General features: G+C 39.0%; 1 protein-coding gene across 10 annotated transcripts in view; it reads right to left on the reverse strand.

Moving 5' to 3' along the window:
• LOC129729389 (uncharacterized) overlaps window positions 1-18,229 on the reverse strand; it is a 47,503-nt gene that overhangs the window by 28,517 nt on the left and 757 nt on the right. For 5 of the 10 annotated variants that reach the window (XM_055687932.1, XM_055687936.1, XM_055687934.1 and 2 more), the window contains exon 1: window positions 7,136-7,561. The exons of 3 other annotated variants lie outside the window; for them this stretch is intronic. The gene's annotated coding sequence lies outside the window, so the exon portion shown is untranslated. Of the gene's footprint in view, window positions 1-7,135; window positions 7,563-18,229 lie in introns of those variants that run through there. 2 more of the 10 variants (XM_055687931.1, XM_055687937.1) reach the window with 1 other exon arrangement.

The following is an 18,229-nucleotide window of genomic DNA, read 5'->3' on the forward strand; positions in this document are numbered from 1 at the left end:
GCTAGTACGAGACAACGACTCACGAAATTAGGGCAGAGGAGCTCAGATTCGCCTTTGATTCATCATAGCTCTTTGCACGATAACGGTGTAGCGTCCGGATTGACATGGGCGTGGATAGGAGATGGTGACATTGGGGCTTCAGAACAAAATAAAAAATCAATAGCAGAATTGCAAAGGTCTCAACTGAGTTACTAAATCTACTAAATTTAAATGTTTAATTTCAAACCATATTAACCGTTAGTATGTTTAACAAATTTTCCCCTCAACCTTACGATTTTTCATGTTCCTCGACATAAGGTACAGATTTGGACAAACAAAAAGAACGACAATTTCTGTAAATAATTCTGTAAGTTCCTCTTCCGATCGATAATTGTGCAATTATAATGTGCTGGACGGAGCCACGAGAAGGTTTCAATATCGATTGTATGGAATTAGTACACAAATTCTCGTATAAAACTCCCTCTCGTCATGTTGAACTTTACACGTCACTGCTACTCCATGGCAACCTCAATCAAGCGCCTGAAATCCATTTTGATTCGACTTTGCAAGCCTCCCATCCACATCCCAGTTGAGAGCATTGCGACCGAATCATGGGAAGGTAGAAAGCAGCACCGAAAAAAAACATGCTCTAACAGTCACACAATACTGTGGTATGTGTTGAATATGCTGAGCCGAGGTTAACGAGTGAGAGCAAGGGAAGAGGCAAAAAATGCTATGTGGCAACACTAAAACACTCGAGAATGAAACAACAATTGCTAAAAGCCAAATCGATAAACATGCTTCAACGTCAACTTGAACGAAATACTGTCCAATCCGAGAGTATGCCACATCTACAAATGAAGCTCTACTAGTTTCAGAAATAATTTCCTTTTCTTGGCAACGTACAGCGCTGAAGTAATGACTGTCGATTAAAATGGCACAGATTCGATCCGATTGAAGTGTGCAGAATAAAGCGGCCATTACTCGAAAACCTGTGTCACTTTTTACGTAACGTCAAAATCGCAAAATCAAAAAAAAATAAGCGACTACAGGGTAGGGCTCGGCAATACCAACTTTGTTGTACGACAGCATTAGTCAAAAACTGACATTCGACCCTGCACAAGTAGAGAGCAGCGATACTATACTACCCTTCCCTATCTGCTTGCTTGCAAAATGTAAAAACATTTTAAACACGAACGTAAACTTTCATTTCCTCCATTTTAATTCGCACTGCTCGCGTACACTCGGTGCTCTCTGCGCGGTGTTTCTCATTCGAAAGGTATTTATATGTGTGGTGGTAATACTCATGCTTCACTTTGCTATATCGAACGAAAGACCATCATCATCAACAGTATCGACGTCGTTTCTACTATCCTCAACGATTGCCAAGAGTCAAAAGGCGAATGGTGTGAGTGACGTTTACGAAACTCTCCAAGCGCGAACCAAATCTAAATCATCCTTTCTGCTTAAATTGAAACTTTTTCTCTAAGTGTCGTGTAATTCTCAAAGATACGAATGGGTAAAGTTTGCAAAAAAAAAAAAAAAACAAGCAGAGCTGAACGACCTGAAACGTCCTTGACCTTAAACATCGTACACGCACGAAACTGTGCTGCACGCTACACTGTCTATGCCCGAGAACTCCCTGAATTCCGTTCCGACCTCCGACAGTTCTCCGGCTTGTCATCAACATCACGTTTCTACCCCCTACGCAAACTGTTTCCTCCGCACAGTACACACAAAACGTCAGAGTAGCAGAGGCAACAAAACAAAAACAAACCCACCACTGCCAACCAGCCAAACAACACATGAGGCGAGGACGACTACGACGTCGACATCAACGCCGGGAGATTCCCTGACACAATTCGTCTGACGTCACTGGCGTTTAGTCACTCTACCAGCCAACGAACCTTCGACGATCCAACCAACAACCGACCCATCCGACAAAACTCAAACCCGTCCGTCGGCCGCGTACTAGTCAGCCAATCAGCCGCTTGTACAGCAAGCAAAACCGTAGAGTGATGCCGGCACCGGCTTCATTCGGTGCGGAATAAAAACAAAATTTCTGAAAATATGTGTAGCGCTGTGCTGTGCTGTGCGGGCATGGCATGATGATGACGACGACAGCGGCGACGATGACGACGACTACCAAACAGCCTGGCAGCCATTATGTATACACGTACAGCACGCCAAAGTATGAACGTATATATGTATAAAACACGAGAGAACAGCTATAATGCGATACCGTCGGTGGAAGAAACGTGCAAACGTAGGAAGAAAGGAAGGGAAGGAAGGAAGCAAGCAGAGCAGAGTGCCCACCCTCGGCGCCTGGCGAACAGCGGCAAAGAAACTGCAAACAACCGATCATGCTACGAAACGAAGCAACTTCCACTATTCCGTCCGAAATATTATCCTGAAACCAACAGTAGTATACCGGAGGAACCGGTAGATTGGCGGCTGGTGCAAGTTGATGACCGCAGACTCAACGCTGAAAGTCATGCCGGCAGCCACACCCGCACCGTACGGCTCGAATTCATACGAGGATCCATAACGACGCAACCACTGCCACCAGTTAGGGTTTTGGTAGAGGAGGACAAGAGGTGCAGGACGTTGCTCGTTTCTGTCATGAGGGAGCAGCAGTATTGTTTGGTGGTGCGGCGTGAGCGATAATAACGACTACTACGGTGGCAACGGTGTTGTGTTGGGTCTCGTGGAACGGCTGCAACAACTGTAGAGTCGATTCAGAATCAGCTGAGCGGTTTGTACATGCGAATTGACCATGCAGTGGCCGGTGCAGGACGCAGTAGACAAGGAGAATCCGTTTAGGTGACAGTTACAAGACATCAGACGGAAACAGGGTAAAATCGATTAATGGGAACTCAAGTCCGGGTAAATTCGCTTGTCAACCGGTCAACAGCAGCTGCAGGTGTTTTGATCTAAGATGGCTGCCCACATGCTTTTTTCTGCTTATGCGAGTTTGTTCGCATTTCGTTCATTGGCGGAAATCAGTAAGAGGCGAACCAAGAAAAGAAAGGAGAATGGCAACGACCTCAAAGTTTGCTTCTTTCGAAGATTTGAGCACGCGACACATACACACCTGGTGCTGAAGCTAGTAGGTAACCACCATCAGCAGCAATGGGTCGGAAGTAACATATCGCGAGCTTTGTTTTTTTTTGTTATTTTGGAATCATAACGTCTATAAAATGGACGTCTAGATGTGACACGAGAGCGAGAAAAACTATGCAAATCATAATACACATTATGCTCATCTGTGTCCTGACAGACTGGAGTCCAGTGAACGGAACTGTACATTTACTCATCGAAGGCAAGTTTGAAACTACACAACAGATACAAACAGGAGGGCACATTCTAGAAAATGCCTTAACTGATTTATTACATTTCGATGTTTGATATTGAGGCTATCCTGTCCAACATATCATTCAGAGAAGAAATCGACTATCGCTACATACTACGTAATTGCGAGTTATTCCGACAGAGCTATAAGCAGGAACACATCACAAATACATATCAAGAAGCACAGTGCAGGCACAGGCATAAAATGCAAAACTGGCAGTGAGAAAATTTTATTACCTCACATATTATCTTGCCAGCTCAATAACTGTTTGAGTCGCCAGAGGGAGAAAAAGAAAAAGTCGAATTCATCTTCATCGATCCGCCACTGTTCCGAAAGCTTCGATTAGTCGCCCTCGTCGTCAGTGTACATGTGTAACTAACTACACATTTCAGGCACACAAAACGAAGCAAGAAAATGGAATCAAACCTTTGACTACGAAAATGTGGCATCCAGTAGACGATTGCAGGGTTAGAGGAGGGAAGGTAAACGGAAAGGCGCGCGTCTTGCAACAGTGCGCTCTTTCCCAATTGTCTTCTTACCTTGTGATACTTTTGCTCATTCTCCCTCGCTCTCAGCGCGCTTGGGCATCATGCCGGGTCCGAGCTTGATATTATGCTCAAGCTCACCGAAAATGATGGTTGGGCGACCATGTTCGGGGATTATACGATTTTTATCTACGTGTACATTTTTCTCTCCCACAAACAGCGAATGTCCCATTTAGGCAGTGTACTCTACACACAAAACGTTCGAATCACCTGCAAACGACACCCATTACGAGCGGCCATTTATGTCGCGTCGTTGTTCTCCAAGCTTTAATCAGTGCGTTGCGAAAAAAAAAACTTTAAAAACAAAAATCTCACTTTATACTCAAAACTCGCTTCACCCATATATTCTTAAACTCTCATCAAAACTTGTGTGATAGCTGTCAATTTTTTTAAAAATCCAATTGAAGAAAAATGGTTTTCAAAGATATCCCGATTCGGAAGATTGTAACAACGTCGGAGTTTTAACCATGTAATATACGTACATACATAACATACTTTTATCAACTCATTCCTCGTCATCTTCAGCTAGCTTAAAAAAACGTTTAAGGAAAACAATCACAATCCAGCTAGCAGAGAGTAAATACCGAAAAGATCATCAAATACCAAAAATTTCAATTACACTTCTAGGAGATTTTAACAAGGAATCAAATTACTATTTTAACTAATTTAAGGAACAAAACATTACAATATCTGTCTAGAAACATGAAATCAATGATCTATAACCGATTAATCCTATAAATTAAACAAATTATTTAAAAAACTTTATTTTCGAAATTAAAATTGAATCAGACTTTTGGTATAAGCATGAAAGATGAATTTCACGTCACCAAGAAATTTTTTTTTGCATATCAAATAACTCTGTGACTCATGCACTTGATAGTTTTCCGCTAACGATTAATATCGACAACGTGAAAAAAAAACAGTGACTAGTAGTTTTTTACTCTATCATAAGTAACAATTTATGTTTTGAAATACTCTTGGAGATTGTCTTAAAACTTATGTTCCGCTTGGCTTTGAAACCTGAAATGTTACTTTGGTTCACCTAATGCATGTGAACCAACTCGCAGTTCATCAAGCTACATATTAACATTCAATTTGCCACCGAAATTTTGGTCGTTCATACCGTTTTGATTCAAACTTTGAACAGTCTCAAACTTCGAACACATCAGAATAAAAATCAGTATGATTACTATACACCATCTCGTTCCTCGGAATGTTCTTCACCCAGTAATGGATAGCTCTTCACTGTAGGTCCCCTTCCAGGGAACCAGTAGGCGTTGAAAAAAGTTACAGTCAGTGTTGGGACGGTTTGCCTATCTATCTCTTAGTGCTTAGAATCAAAGCCGAATTCCTCAATTCTCGTTAATTTAATGAGCAAACATGTTTGAATCTATCTAAATAGCACTTAATTGCAACAAATATAAAATATGTTAAACCTTTAAGATCGACGAGAAAAATTCATTTTTCGTGAATTTTTTAGTGCAAAAAGATACATCATAGCTTGAGTGTTCGAAATTTTATGCAGTACGGTACTGTTTATTGATGGTATACGCTTTGTCCCAAGCATAAATTACCAAAAAACAACATCTTATAGAGTGAATTTTCTTGTCATTCTGCGTAGCCTACAAGATCTCAGTAGGTTACGCAATTCGCCGAAGAGCATTTTCCTAAGCACTACCCGCATCTTCAATTCATGAGTTACATTCTAAACTCTCGTGATTTGTAAAACTGATTGCTGCTAAGACAAGTTTCTTTTATTTGATATTCGATTACCAGATGAGAGGTTCAGCTCAGAGGATAATATCAAAATTTGAAATAAAGCCAACAATTCAGATAGCACCAATTGCCTAACCATTATTTTATTATGATGTCTTAGCAAAATCAACTAGTCACTGCCACCGGTTTCCATCAAAATACTGCATATCACCCATTAGGAAATAAATAATGAACGAAAATAAGTGTAATCCAACATGAACTGGCAGAAAGTATATACCTATATCGTTAAAATGATCAGAAGAGAAGATTGTAACAGACCTCCACTATCAGGACATCAATTTCGTTCAAGGTTTGAGAAAGGTGAACGTTAACTTGTACTGTTACTAGTGAAACTAAAACCATTACGTCATACATCATTTAGATAACACGATATTTTAAATATGTATGTATAGCAAAAAATCTATACACCTTATTCAAAACAACTTTTATCTGATAAATTCTTGATTTTAAAAAAAGGTTTCTTGTTTCTGCTGCCGTCGTTCGATTATCTTCCAATAAAAGCTGCATAACAATGATCAGAAGTGATACTTTTGCCACCCTATATTGCGTTCAATTACTTATGAAGTATAAATCTTACGTTCCTTTTGATTTGACTTGTTTTCTATGAGCTTTGCTTCTATAGTACCTACATATTTCGTGTTAACTGGAAAACGTCATACACTTGAATGTTTCACGGTGGTACATTTTCATTTCACATCAAAACAATTTATTCAACTGTTTTTGCGATTTTTTCGATTTATTTGTACCATCGTTACTATTCTTCCGGCAATTGAAATCAAGCCTTCATTATACCTACGTTCTTTTTTCAACTCGTATTTCTTATACTGACAAAGTTGGACTCCGACTTCATCACTATTATATGCACACAACAACTGTAAGAATATACTCCAATTTATAACCGCGCCGCGTCAACGGAGTTCACTCATTTATACGGTATTTTCTGCCATCAAAAGGTTTCTTCTTCTACTTCTCGCTTCCTCGGCTATTACTTGTTTCCGTGTAGCCAACATGAGGTTTTTCTGTAGATACTTCTTGTTTGTGTTATTACTGTCCCTCTGTCATGCCATGTCTACATTACCAACGGCGAGCAGAAACGACGTATAAAGGTTTATGATTTTCGAAAGCACACTTTTCTCTCTTGCTTTCCGTGTCGCTGTTTTTTCTGCTGCTGTTGCTGCTGCTGCCAACACTCTCGAGACACTTCGAGTTGATTCTAACCTCAAAACTCACTTTTCCAATTAAAAATGTCACCCGCATGCAATCGATTTTCTTGCGTGATGGAGGAATTTTTCTTCACTGTTTTGAACTAATTTCCGAAAGCATACCATTTTACAATTAACAACATTAAAAACAAACACGATGCACACACAACTATTTTTCACACATTACACATTATATATGTTGATATTGAATAAATCGAAATTTATGTACTAGGTAGAACAAAGTAGTAGGAAAATCTCATACCATTCAAAAACAAACTTACATTTACTGAATCTCACAGCGTACATCACCATACTTCCAAATCAAGAAAAATCAATGATAATTTCAGACCGAGTCACCGCACTGCACGAAAACTCGATTTCACATTCGAAACAAATGATCAGATTTTTTCTTCCATTTGCCTTTTGCTCCACCATTAACATAACCGAATGATGGCGAACGAGAAGAGCACTCGACTTGTCTCATTGATTAATTTTCATCACCACTTTCCTATTAAACCAAGTCCGAAATCGGACGAATTCCATCTTTCCGTAACGCAGAACCAACATAACTATCGTTTAGCAATACATTTGACCAATTTCCGTGGCCTTCAATTCGCCAAATATGAATTCAACTTTCAACTCACAATTAAAATTAAAACATACGCCGACATCATTGTTTCTCTGTACCTCTTTGAGAGACGAGTGTGGCGAAAAAAAAACTTTCAATTCAATAATTATTATCCGACCAAAGCGCTACTGACAACGCATACCATGAAACGATGGTTTGCTGCGCAGTGTTGGTGTGTCCACGGTTGAATAGAAACTTGTGGGTAGTTCGAATAGTCTCATTGAGAAGAAGCGGCAAATGTGGCAGTAGTTGTATAATGTTTGCCTCAGATGTCGGCAAATCGACCAATGATCAGACAGAAGCTCACACCTACTATCAGCCATTGACTCCCCGGTGTTAGTGTGACATACTGTCAAATGGTGTTCATTGCTTGCAGGCGCGACAGAATGAATTCACTTATTTTGTATTCATTTTTCGTTACCGCCACTAGTCACCCATACGTCACTAACTATCGTTAGCACCATGATGTATATACATCATGGTTAGCACTACAGTCAATGGACTAGATAGGCTTAAAAACCGTTTTATTTTGTACGAGTTTTTTTTTTTTTGAGACATTTGTCGTTTCACGAGGACGAACCAAATCGCATGATCAGTTCTGACTTGTTGACAATTAACAATATTGAGTTCTGGCAGCACTTAAGAATTCGACAAAATAAACAAATAAAAGGTTACATTTCATTAACTAGGTATATTGACTTCTAGAGAAATATATTTCCGATATAATTTAAAAACATTTTTTTTTTACAGTAAAGCCTTGAAATATCTAGTATGACCTCCAAATGACAATCTTAAGCTTATGAAAACCGGTAAGAATCCAGGCAAGAGAGCTAACTCCAGATGTTTATATTCTAAATTGTAATATATGAGACAGCGTTGACATGAGATAGTTTACCTGCTTGCTCATTTATCCTCTTTGATACAAACAAAAGAGTACCTCATCTATTCAATGGAGAGTTCAGAGACCCCAGGACAATATAAATATAAAAAAAGTATAACTTTATGTCTTGTAGTAAATTGCTGGTTGCTTAACAGCCGTTATAGTTTTGATTTTATTACGCTCTATTTCTGTAATTACCTACTTTAGCATTAGAAGGAAAAGTTATTGAGACTATTCTATTGATATCATGGCTGAACATCTCTGCGTTCTCCGCTTTGTGAATTGCATGTCGCAACGTCAGCATAATGACACTCTACTTATTCCGCATCTCCTTCACTATTCAATACGGATGGAACGTTAGCGACGTAAGCTTTCAACTTCTACTGTTCATCTAGAGCATTTATGAATACGAATGTATTGGTGCAACAGTTATTCTCAGCACGAGCAATCGAACAAATTCGCAAAAGCTCCTTTCGATTCATTGGTCTTGAGCGGGCGGAGTGATATAAAACAACTCCCTGCTCCAGTGTACTGCTGCTGGATGCAAAATGTCTACTGCCTTGTTGTCAGTAATTCATCTTCAACGAAATGATACGGATACATGTTGATGATAATTTAGAGTACAATAGTTACACTGGACAAAATTTTAAATAACATTGAATAGTTTTCGCACTTCTATTGAAAAAATATATTCTTAGAGCGATTTAAAGCTTGTCAATAATATGCCGCAACAAAACATTTGAAACCATATCTTGCAGCACTGCCGGCATGCTATCAATTTAGATTCAGAAATAAATACATATTCAAATAGAACCAAATATCATATTGGCTATTATGCACATATGTACATCTACGGGTTTACATCACAAATACAGCGGCTGGGCCAACGAAACTATTGGATTTAAAACTGGCAAAGGGAGCTTGCTCCCCGATAGACAAAGCTTCATCCAAGCTAGGTATATCAGAGAGCTTATCCCAGCGAACCGTCGTCAGAACCGGAATCCAAAGAATTAATTACTTTTTTCACTGTTCACGTTGATACGATACCGTTGTCAATGCGACGCACGGTATCTCCGCCATTGTCGGCAGAAAATGGCAGTAGCTTGAAATCATACATCCATCGTGAATGCAAAATTTATCAAATTACTTACCTAAAGTAACTAGAGTCTGATTTCAATGTTTTATATTTAATTACAAACTAGCGTAGGACACTATTTTTATTTAAATATCAAAGAGAGGAAAAATCTCTCAGTATTCACAGCACAGGATGACAATTGTGAAAAACTTTGGCATATCAACGAATTTTCAATAATGAAGAAAATTGAAACATTGAAACAAGATACTTCATTAATGAAAAAAACTTTCATTAGTGTTGTTAAAAAAAACAGCAACAGATGGTCTCATCATTCTTCAAACCACAAGTAAATCATTTGTTGGTGAGTCTGTGAGAGTAAAACATTGAACATATCAATACTGGATTTTTTTATTATTATCACGCAAAGCTCGTTGACAGACGCAGAGTTTTATGACGTCGTCCGCCTAACTGTAATAGATCTTCAGAGATCGTTATAGCGTTCCTTAGGCAATAATATAACTTCGTTGGTTTATTGGTTGGCAACAAATCTTATGCTGTATAGTCTACTCATGAAACCTTATTAACCTTCGCAAACTGTTATTGCGAAATGTTCCGGAAATTAATGTCGAATTTGATCAACAATTAAAATTATTTTAATATTAAAAAGAGAGAGGATCTCTCATTGTTACTTAGGTCCTTTTGAGAAATGTTTGAATGTATCGTATGAACAAACGTAAATATTGTTTCTCCAGGTTACTTTAGTACTAGTATAGAGAAAGGCGACTGTTGTTACCGCTTAAGGGGAAAACAGCAGTTTAGTAAAAGGGATTTCCTCACGCGCTTTATATAACAACAGTTTTTAGTTTTTAAAGAGCCGTGACAATAAAAGTTCCGAATCGCTAACAGTTATCATAACGATGATGATTAACACTATCAAATTCTACTATTCGAAATTTGATAGTAGATTCAATAAAAAAAACTTTTCCTTTCTGTAAAAATCTCTTTTATTTCTCAGGACCTTATTAACGGCCCATTGACCAACGAATCGGTGTCAACGTTTGTTTTCTTTTACTAGATAGATTTTTCGTCAACAATAATCTCTAGGTGCCGGCTTAACCGGTTGAGTCCACTCTGTATCGTTACTGAAAGCTCTCGAATTATAAGTAACATTTAGGTAAAGAGGTTCTCAAATAAAAAAGTATACATTTTTTCCCCTTGTAGAAGACTAAACCACTGCGACCATTTTCTGATCTATTGTGGTTTGCTTCAACTTACTCTAAGTGCGTACAGCAGGTACATCACTATTTGGCGAGTTGATGTCCTTGCTACATTGCACATTTATCCCAGTTGGGCAACGCAATTCGTATGAAGTTTATTACCTCACCGGGACTTTCCCGGTCGCTTTCTCCCCTTCACCGAGTTCAGCTTTTAGAGCAATCGGGGAGACTCCACAGAAAGGTTCTGGGCCAACAAAGTTAGTGGATGACCCTTGTCTGGCTAGTGAGTCGGCCTTCTCGTTTCCTGCGATTCCACAATGACCAAGAACCCAGTATAAGTTAACCTGGTTTTTCATAGCTAACTTTCGGAGCGACAGTATGCATTCCCACACTAGTTTAGAGTGGCAGAAAGGAGCATTCAGGGCTTTAAATACTGCCTGACTCAGAAAATGCAAATATTTGCGTGTCGATAATTTCTTTTCAGACACGTATTCGTGCATTCTATTATCGCGTATATTTCCGCCTTGAATACTGTTGGTCAATGTCCCAAGGGAAAAATTTATTAATTCCTGGTCCTGTGAATCCCGCACCCGCGGGACCATTCATTCTAGAACCATCTGTGTAGAAGCAAAGTGAACCGTCCCGAATATTGGGTCCACCTTGTTGCCAACTTTCTCGTTCTATCTCTAATATTCTGTAGGGAATTTCAAAATTAGGTTTACTCTCCAGCCAATCCTCCTTACTTTTTATTCGATTATTTATTTGGAAACCTTCCAGTATTCTCAGGTGTCCTGTTAGATCTCCTTCTTTTAGGTTGTATTGTCGATTCAGCCTCAGAGCACTTTTTTCCGTTTCTAGTTGAACCACCTGATGAAGTGGAAGAAGGTGAAGTATTACATCTAGGGCTTTTGATGAAGTGCTTCTCATAGCTCCACAAATCGATGCACAGGTCAATCTTTGGATTTTAGCTAGCTTAGCTTGAGTGAATGTTTCAGTAATTTTGGGCCACCAAACTAACGAGGCGTAGGTTATTCTGGGAATGATTATTGTTGATCATTTGTACGCGGTATCAAATAAGTTTAGTATAAAAAACCTAGTCTAATCTTTGAATCGTGGAACAATCAACCGCGTAAAAAAAGACCTCAGTGTACGCTTTACTGGAACTCTCCGGGTATCACGTTCTAAAAACAAGTACTGCTGGATATACTAAAATAGAATACAATGTACGACAACAAAATCCTTCAACATTGTTTAACTATGTTATTGATTTTTTTGTAACCTGTGACTAGTTTTACGTTTGCAGAATAATAAAGGAAAGTGTGAGAAAGGTTTAAATTTTTATGAGTTACGAAATGTATTGAGGTAATATTTTGTCTATGAGCTATCCATAAACCACGTAGACACATTTGAGATCATTTCTGGTTTACCGTTTTTCGTCGATAATTCCAAGGGGGAGGGGGTCTATCCACGTTCTAACAGCATAACCACATGATGGATAACCATAACCAATATGTTGTTGGATAGATAAAATGTTGCACAATTTTGTAATACGTTAGTTATTGCTCAGCGGTGAAAATTGATAAAAAGTTTCATAAACAAATTTACGCGAACAATGGATAAATCATATGCGACGATCATGCTTAGCACAGAGGACATGAATAGACATTTACCATGACATTCACTATATCAGCTTAAATAAATTGACAGTCCTACCGATCAAAAAGGCGAATGTATATTTGCTCTAATGAACGCTGATGTTTCGAAGGTAAAAATTTTTCAAAAAATTCTAAACAGCCCTCTTCCTTAAACAATTTGTTAACCTGCTGTTAGAACCTAATAAAAACTGATGTCTTGAAACAAAACATGCATCATGTGCTATCAATGTTAGGCCTGAAACATAGTGAGCGCCAACGCGAGCGATCGGGCGAAGATCTTGCCGTAGGTTAAGAACAGCCGTAAGTAGAGCTCTACTTACGGCTTAGCTTAGCTTGACTGACTGCACATATCATTGGTTGTACTCCGTGACTGATCCGAATCAGTAAAATTGCACAATGAATCAACTGAATGGGGCTAGGAGTGACCGTCCATTAAAAATGAGTTACAAGTTAAAACTTGTGACTCAATACTTTAAAGGATCAATAACGACGCCGGCCACGTCTTTGCAATCAGGTAGGAAGAGGAGAGTGATGTTAGTGTGACCCTCGCTATTTGGAGACCGTGTTAACCTCTGCATCTCCACAAAGGTCACAGGAGAGGAATTTTTGTTAGTGGGGAAGGTTACGTTGGATCAGGATTCACCTTGATAAATGATGCGATCATACCAATAATTCGTACTCGTGTAGAGCTCTACTTACGGCTGTTCATAAGCCTACGGCAAGAATCTCACCCTATCGCTCGCGTTGGCGTTCACTATGTTTTAGGCCTTACCCGCACTATTACATTCTGCCGCGTTTACGGACAAATTACACATCTGAAGCACCACTGAGCTACTGAGAAGTAACACACTTTTTCTTAGTGGCAACCACACAACCAGTAATTGTAAACTTTAAATTATATACGTGGCAATTTTTAGGCGTTTTATTTCTCAGATTCTGGAGTTTACACAATATTTTTACATTCATTTTCCAGAAAAGTCGTTTTTGACGCGGTATGTTTCTAAAGGTTTGTCATTTTCAAATCATTTATCAGATTGGCGGATGAGTTTCTTGGATCAAATTTCCCTATGTTTATACATGCATATACTGATTTGTCCAGGTCTTACCATTTTTTCTTGATTTGCATTTTCATTTACTTTACTTTTGCGACGACAGATTGATTATCGTTCCAGTGCTGAATCCAGAATATTTCGCCATATCACTCGGTCTTGGGCTCAAATTCTCGTCACCTCTAGCACCTATTAAGCGTTCATCCTCGTCGATAGCACATCTCCAACGAGTGCGGGGTCTACCCCGAAGTCAACCGCCTCTATAAAAATTCCTGCTAAATATAGTTCTTGCTGATCGTTCCTCCGGCATTTCATCTATAAGCCCAGCCCACTGTAGCCTGCCGTGTTTTATCTGCTTGACAATCCCTCGGAAACACCACTTTCCAGTTTGCCACCAAGGAAATCCGTCAGATTCTACTGCTCAAACACACCAAGAACTCGCCGATCAACCTCTTTCAATGTCCATGTTTCATGGCCATAGAGAGCCACCGGGAGAATCAGTGTCCTATAGAATGCTAGCTTGGTACGGGTTTGCAGGCTGCATGACCTCAGCTGGTTACGCAACCCGTAGAAGGCCCTGTTTGCGGCCGCTATCCGCCTATTTATCTCACGGCTAACCTCATTGTCGACGTCACCAATATACCGAGGTAAATAAGTTCTTCGACTACTCCAAATGATTCCCCATCACCACCGCAGCACCAACACCCGACTGACTACCACAATCTTTATCAGCCATGTACTTGAACTTCGTTTTGGCAGAGTTCACGACAAGCCCAATTCTCGCAGCTTTTTTCTTGAAATACACAAAGGAGCATTTGAGACTTCGTGTCATGATGGTGCCGCTTCTTTGCACGCCAGCCCTCCGTATAGCACCATTCAATGCAATGTTGAACAATGAGTTTGACAGCCCACCACCCTGCTTCAAAACATCTATCGTCACGAAAGCGCCCGTCTCACCGGCTACCATGACGCTTGATGTGGAACCATTGAGGGTAGCACGAATCAGTCTAATTGGTTTTATTAGAAAACCATGCTCGAGCATTATCTGCCATAACTGATTTCTCTCAACTCAGTCGTACACTGCACTATAAACAATAAACAGATGGTGAGTCTGCAAGTTGAATTCTCGAATCTTATCGAGGATTTGTTACAAAATGAACATTTGGCCCGTGGTGGAGCGTCCCCGTCGAAAACCACATTAGAATTCGCCAACAAAGGTTTCCTGCAACGGCCTCAGTCAATAAAAAATAATGCGGAAAACAATTTTGTACACGGTATAGAGAAGAGTTATGTCCCGATAGTAACTACAGTCCAGACAGTGGCCTTTTTTGATGATCGGGCATATGAGATCCTCCAACCAGTCCGAATTCTTCATCAAACCCACACTTTCAGCATGATCCGATGAATTGTCGATACAGCTGTTCGCTTCCGATTTCAAAAAGCCCAACTGCCTTGTAGTTTTTCAACTCTTTGATTGCTTTCTTCACCTCGTCCATGGTTGGTGGATCCACAGTTTGTCCATCATTCTCCTCTGCCTTCCTCACCGTTCAACAAAACAGTAAAACGTTGTTTTCAACGCCTAGCTACCTATGATTTATCGGTGTTCAGGTTTCCCTCTCTGTTGTTGCACATGACAGGGGCAGACACGTTTCGGTTCCTGATTCCGGCAATCTTTTTGTAGAAGTTCCTCGTATCGTGCCTGGGGAAGCAGCCCTCCGCCTCCGCAAGAGCACGCTCCCAATGCTGACGTTTCTTCCGGCAATGAAGTCTCTTTTCAGCGGTGGTTTCATCTTGATTAGCACTGCTCTTGAGCCTTCCTCAATCATTTAACTGAAATTATTAGAAACTTTTTCCAAGTTTCAAGCTTTCTTACGAGTTTTAGAATTTACGCGCTTTTTTTTAACGTGTTTCCACGCGCTACGCATCCTTTACGAACATATGGTACCGTTCATCACAGAAACTTTTTTGAATGAACATCAATCCAAAAAATCAACCAAAATTGTAGCTATTTTCTAATTGCTGTAGAACAACTCCCTGCAAAACAGATGCAAACTGCCTAAAAGAGGTTCCCTCGATTGAGAATTTTAATTGATTACTCTAAGGTTTGCCAAATCAATTTCATAATCTGAAGGTTAGTGCTGACAGAGAAAAGGATAATGAACAAACTAATGTACTTATGTTTGTATTTAACCATACATTGATTTTCCATTGATTTCCAGTAAAATATAAGCAGGGAGATAACACAGTCCAATTTCTTTGTATCCAATGCAGGTTAGGCATTTGTCAGGAAAGTTATGGACATCTGGTTTAATATGTGACTGTTGTTTTGATCCATATATCACGAAATTATAAACATTCTGCTGGCGTATGACTAGTTAGAACAATATGTTCAAATATCACCAGCTTCATATGAAAATCAGCAACGGTCATCCCACCTGCCATGTTCGCCTTGTATGTTGTTCCGTAATAACTACGGAACGGGATTTGAATATGCCATGAATGGTGCTAGTGCTTAATTAGTGTTTTGTCTCGCAGCCAACCGGAAGCGCCAATTTAAAACACTAAATTATGACATTAGAATATGTAGAATCCACTGTTTATTTCGACGTAAGATACTGGTCTAACAAATGAAGGTTTATGTCGAAAAACGACGAAAGGTCAAGTTCTGACAGCGGAATATTGGCGACACGACACACCAAATTTGGAAGATTAACAATGTTTTAGAAAAACCGAAATATTACTTATCAATTAAATTATACTTGATTTGATTGTTGATGATAATGTTGTGGATGGTGTAGTTGATTGAAATCAATTTAACTTTCTTTCAATTTGGAAACTTGATATACACAAAATTGGACCTGGGGCATCATGTCGCTCCCATTTTTCGATTTTCCATTGAATGTAACCGAGCATTCAAAACTATTAAGCAGTTATCTTTAGTGGCATTCTTAATCAGCACAAGCCAAAATGATGAATCAGTAAGTGGATATGACTAAGATTGGTAATGGCTGTATAATTGCGTGTATGTTCAATGTAAAGCAAATGGGGTGAGCTGTTTTGAATGTTTTTTTTTTGCTTCTACTCGCTATGAAAATATACGATTGTACATTCTTATGTAGACTGCTGGATGCTAGTCCGCTGAATATGTATGATATATACACGCATTTTTCATGTGTTTGTTTTCGTTTATAAGGAGTATGTAACATAAATTCAAATAATCGATTTGAATAATTTGAGTTTCAAATCGATAATTTATGAAAAAAAAAACAAAAAAAAGTGCAAATACAACAGAGCAACAGTACACTAAAGTCGCTTTTTACGCGGGGGATACGTGCCGCGTAAAAAGAAACCGCGTAAATTCCGGAATCCGCGTAAAAAAAACCGCGTAAATTCCGGAATCCGCGTAAAAAAACCATCGTTAATTTTGCATTCCGAGTGAAGGGGAACCGAAATCCGGGCCAAAAAAAAAATACCGCGTAAATTCCGGAATCCGCGTAAAAAGAAACCGCGTAAATTCCGGAATCCGCGTAAAAAAACCGCGTAAATTCCGGAATCCGCGTAAAAAAACGCGTAAATTCCGGAATCCGCGTAAAAAAAACCCGCGTAAAAAAACCGCGTAGAAAGCGACCTTAGTGTACTCAAATTGTAATTGCATGTTTCACCTCCAGGACTTTAAATCGGTCTAGTATCGTGATAGGAAACAGTTAGTATCCTTTTGGAACAACTATTCTGTGGCACAGTAAAAAAAATGTCACAGTAGTCAGTAGATGTCCACTCTTGACGTCTGGGCATGGCGTGCTCGTTCGTAGTTAGTTCGACCTTGAAATTTTTCTTTGATTACAATACTTCTTATGACAAACAATTTAAAAAAAACCCGCGTAGAAAGCGACCTTAGTGTACTCAAATTGTAATTGCATGTTTCACCTCCAGGACTTTAAATCGGTCTAGTCTCGTGATAGGAAACAGTTAGTAGCCTTTTGGAACAACTATTCTGTGGCACAGTAAAAAAAATGTCACAGTAGTCAGTAGATGTCCACTCTTGACGTCTGGGCATGGCGTGCTCGTTCGTAGTTAGTTCGACCTTGAAATTTTTCTTTGATTACAATACTTCTTATGACAAACAATGTAAAAAAAAAACCCGCGTAAAAAAACCGCGTAGAAAGCGACCTTAGTGTACTCAAATTGTAATTGCATGTTTCACCTCCAGGACTTTAAATCGGTCTAGTCTCGTGATAGGAAACAGTTAGTAGCCTTTTGGAACAACTATTCTGTGGCACAGTAAAAAAAATGTCACAGTAGTCAGTAGATGTCCACTCTTGACGTCTGGGCATGGCGTGCTCGTTCGTAGTTAACTCGACCTTGAAATTTTTCTTTGATTACAATACTTCTTATGACAAACAATGTTTTATTATTGAATACAGGATTCGACCAGGAAAAAAAAACATGCAAATCCGTTTTTTTTGTACAATTATAAAAATTCCAACCCTCACATAAAACGTTTCTTTGTATGCGAGTAAAACTTGAATTTACACCATAAACGATAGACCTTTGAGCAGATTTTTCAATTATCATTAATTTCAATTATATATGAAGATAACTTGACTTTCAATCGTTACTAAGTTATTTCAGCTATTCCGGAGTAATCGATATGGTAAAATTGATTTTTTTTCTAGTTTCATATTCTGTTTTAGATTTTCCAATAACAATCGAATCGAACAAAACTTAACTAAATTAATGCCTTTTTGATTTTTTTTAATTTTATTTTGATTTATACATTCAACGATTAGTAAAAACTCTGGTTGTTATGTAAAATTATGGCCACAAAAACAAAAAAAATCTCAATTTTTTCAAAAAAATCTGACTGATCTGAG

Source organism: Wyeomyia smithii, chromosome 3, assembly GCF_029784165.1.
Source record: "Wyeomyia smithii strain HCP4-BCI-WySm-NY-G18 chromosome 3, ASM2978416v1, whole genome shotgun sequence".
NCBI classification, from domain to species: Eukaryota; Metazoa; Arthropoda; class Insecta; order Diptera; family Culicidae; genus Wyeomyia; species Wyeomyia smithii.